Here is a 4693-nt window from a genome sequence, read left to right on the forward strand (position 1 = left end):
CCCTGTGTGTCAGAGGCTCCGGGATTCTGTAATTTATTTATATTTTAATACAGTAAAGTGTGGGGCCCGGTCTGGGAGTCTGCTTTATTAATCCCTAATCGAGCTCCATGTCACCCACCCCGTTTGGGGGGCGTGACACTCTATTTCCTATATCATATCATGATATACATATATAGTCGTCGAACGTGGCCCACATCTAACTTGACGGGGTTACATCGTCCATCTACTTACTGACGTCGTCTTTATGCTACATATTCAGATCCTCTTCATGGATCCATGCTGAAAAGCTGCTGCTAGCAACACAGTCATACGTGCTTCCTCAAAAGGAGTCTCGGTAGTTGTTTCTTTTCAGACTGCTGTACGTGGCTCCGATACTTTGCTTGGCTTCATAACCCAGCAATGATCATTAAGGGGTCACCTCAAACGATCACACTTCTCGAGATATCATCTTGTCAGCCCAAGGGAATACAACACAGTAAAATGCTGGGGCGGTTAGACTTGAATGGTCCTTGATAGGACGATATTAATCGTGTGAACATATTAACCTTTGGTTGCTCGTTAAATAAGTGTTCAGGTCTTTTAACTACTATAATCTAATTGACATAAACATACTTTAACTTACTTGGACTATGGCAAAGCAGACGCGTGACAACGTGGAGTAGAATGGCAGGATACCGGCTCTGTAACCAACTGTGACGACCCTCCTATGAGGCCGCCACTTTAGCTTAAACTTTTAACTTGTACTTACTGGGGTTTTTTAAAATTTGCAAAACATTTTTTTTTTTTTTTATTCTTAACTATAAGAAGGAATAATTTCATAATTCGTAACAATAGTTTCAAAAGAATGAATCACTGAATTTTCTTAAAGCTTTCCTTAATTTCAATTAAGATAGAACCTTCTAGAAATATCTTTCAAATGGAGTAGCGTTTGAACTCTTCTTTCAAATACTCTTTAAAAGCCTTTCTAAAACTAGCTAATTCAATCAGGCTATCGCATTTGACTTTAAAATGGATTTTGTGAGAAATCTTAAATTCAAGTACATCTTAAAGTCCTTTTAAAACCAATCATTTAAATCGTCATATTTAAAATTCGTTTATTTGTTGCATGCACTGTTGCAACGTTCTAAACCTTAAATACTCAAAACTAGGGTTGTTAGCTACAACCTCGGTTTTCTTAACATACATATGTACGTATACTTTTTAAACATATATGCTTGAAACTTTTGAATCATATAGACATATACATGATTTTTTTTAAACTTACTGCGGAAGATAACTGCGTGAGCGGTATCCATTCCGATCTCCACCATTCGTCCGCCGCTCACCATTGCCCTTCAAGAATTACTGATAGGTTTCTTACCTACAGCATGAACATATCTGATTGAGCTTTCGCTCAGCAAGTAGGAACTATATCTCGCAAAATAACTGTGAGTACACATGAATAAATATGCATGAGCTGATTATGCTTAATTATGATGTCTTATCATAGTCTTATTATCTTATCTTATCTTTCTTACTGATGGGCCCGAGTGCTCACCACTTGCGCGCAATCATCAGGACGTGAGGGTTTGCAAGGTCCCCCGCGACACCGTGATTATAACTTGAATGCCTCCCTTAAGTCGGAGGACATTATTATTTTTTTTTCTTTTCTCCCTTGTGGAGCTTGAGTTACCTCCCTTAGGTCGGAGGCTGGTATGGCACTCAACTGAGATTATTCTTATAAGTTCCTCTTGACTTATTAAGGTGTATGCAGCATGACATGGCATCGCATACAATACTTAAAGCATAAACATGTATATATATAACACGTGTAATTTTTTTCTTTAAAATCTATTCATGCTGTAGGCGAGATTCCTACTTACCTGATTTACAGAGCTGGAATCCACTTTTCGCCAAACAGCCTATTCTCTTACTTGCTTACTTTTAAAAATGAACACCCATTGAGAATGTGAGATTATCTGTCATTTGCTATTATTTTAGCAGCTTATGAAGGAAATCTAGCCCCATACTTAAGGCATGTATTCCTTTCCTTTACTAAAGGATAATTTACTATAAGGATCAATTTATTAAATTCTCAAAATCTTATTTTCCTTAATTGCCATTACAAATTTGTGCTAAATTGATAATTCATTAACTATGTTATCCTTATAATAAGTCTAATAACTTAGTTAACTAATTTTGGTAATTAATTAACCCTCTTATTCATATACTAAGTCTACATAAGTTAGTTAATTAATCTTAGTAATTAAGTAACTTCTTTCACCAAATTAAATAACTTCCTTAACCATATTCTAAGTCTTAGATAATTTAATTAATTGGTTTAATAATTAATTAAATTATCATCTATGATACGCTTTTCATAAACTTTACTCTACTTCACTTGATGGGCACATAATAGTGTTGAGGTCTGTATTTAATGTTGTAAAATTTACGGTCTAGCATATTGTTTCTTTACGATTTTCGCTTACACGCTTATTTGAAAACCGTTAAGTTTTATTAGAAAACTATATATGACATTTAACATAAACATAAACATAATTCACGAATCTCATAATTAACGTATTTCATGAAAATCATACGCCTTATACGACTATTTTAATTAAACTGTAAGCAAGGTTTGTACTTGCCTGGATTCCGAGCTAAGCGGTTCTGATAGTATCTCGCTTGTCGTGTCCTCCTGCGTATTCTTCAAAACTAATTTTAGAAAAAGCTGCAAGCACTATGAATGATCCTTGAGGAACATCGTAGCTTTAAACACTCGATTCTGATCTTCACTTGTTTAGTTTGAACCACCTCGATCCGCGTGCAACCAGTAGCAGACTATTCTTATCAGAATTGAATTTGGTTGAACGGACGTCACCATTTCATTCAGCACGTCAAAATGAGTTAGGATATGGTCTCGGATCATCAAACGGATGACGCTAGCCTGAGAAACGACACCTCGCCGGAATATGGCGGCGATGGTGGTGGCGTACGGCGGTGGAGGTTCCCGGAGAGTTTTTCCGCGGCGGACTTGGGTCCTATCCCCCCTAACTTTACCCTTCTGAGTCCATTGGTGCGGTCAATTTCACACCATTTGGCCTGTAACAGTACCCGCTTCCTTTTGAGTGTTGTGACACCAAAGTCACTACGATCCAACGGTTAGATCGTCGGAACCACCTCTTCCCTCCATGGATGACGGCAATGGCTCTGTTTTCCAGCCAAACTGCGACGGTGATGGTGGCTGCTAGTCCGGATCTACTGGGCGTCAGCTTCTGATTCGATTGGTAGGGGCGGTAACATCCACGACGGCCTGGACAGAGAGAAACGACGGCGGCGACGGTGGTGTTTCTGGCCACCATGAACGGCAGTGTTCCAGCCAGAATTGAGCTGTGAAAATGGATGGGTTTTCTTCTTCTCGCTGTACTAAGTCCATAGGGACTGAAATCATCTCAATCGGAGGTCGGATGGTGGAGATATCACGACGGGAAGAAATGGGTATTTTCAGAACTTCCGCCGGCGATTGCGGCTGATTCCGGTGGAGTTGGAGGTCATGCTGCATGTCATTCAACTCAGCTCCTCGAGATCTTTCTATTGACATCGGCGGTGTCAAAAACGGAGGTCAGAATCTCAACTTGAGTATTTGGCCATTGATGGTTTTGTGGGAGAACGTGAGAGAATCGAAAGAGAGTGAGCGGAAATAAGAGAGAGAAAGTGAGAGTACCATAATAATTTCACTATATAAAGTGTCTGATTGAGCCAAGATTACGTGTTTGATCTTATCCTCAATTATTTCCTCTAAACAGATTAAATTTATACTGATTAGAGGTAATTAATTTAGCTCACGTAATTTAATCTACTACTTACAGTTCAACATTAATTTCTGAATAATTCAATATTGTTTTATATTCTTACTCGCGTAATATTTCAAACTGTTTCAAGTCTTGAAATTAATTCTAGACTGAACAAATTCTAAATTTAACTATTCTGCATTATATTCCGGGAATGACGTTGTTTATGATGGTGTCAACTCCCGAACTCACATTGTACCCTTCTACTATGGGTATTTATCTTGTGACTTTAACCTAGCTGTCTGGCAATTAAGGATTTTCTCTTCTTTTAAAATGTCAGTGCGTTTTTTTTATACACTGCTAACATCGTATTGTGCTTAGAGATTCTTAAAATTAAGATTCTCAAACTATACTTGTACTGAAAATTATTCTGCCTTAATGTACGGTGAGAATTTATTGATCGAATTTACTTGGTCAAAAACATGAACTTAACATGAAATCTGGTACAGAATTTAGGAATACAGATATTAATTCCATAAATCCTTCAGTCACAAATATAACATAATATTTTCTAGGAAAATCCTTGGCTTAAATACATAAATCGTATTATTTAAGGTCTGAAATTTTCTTAGTCATTACACTAGGTCCTAAAACAAGTCCAAAGAACCCAAGATCTCTAATTTCTACCATAGTTTTACTAAAAAACCATCAAAATCCGGTTTGAACTAAAAATAAGTTTTGAAATTCAAAAACTTGAGATTCAAGAGAGGTTCTTTCAGTAATCTTACCTCGAATCCTTCTCTTGACGTTAAAAACTTCTTTAAATCCTTTCTTGGTTCAAGATCCGTTTGAATTGGGACAAAAAATGAGAGAGAGAGAAAGAGAGAGCGCGGCAGTGAGAGTGAAGAAAGAGAGAGAGAGTG

Source organism: Morus notabilis, unplaced genomic scaffold (genome assembly GCF_000414095.1).
Source record: "Morus notabilis unplaced genomic scaffold, ASM41409v2 Scaffold717, whole genome shotgun sequence".
NCBI classification, from domain to species: Eukaryota; Viridiplantae; Streptophyta; class Magnoliopsida; order Rosales; family Moraceae; genus Morus; species Morus notabilis.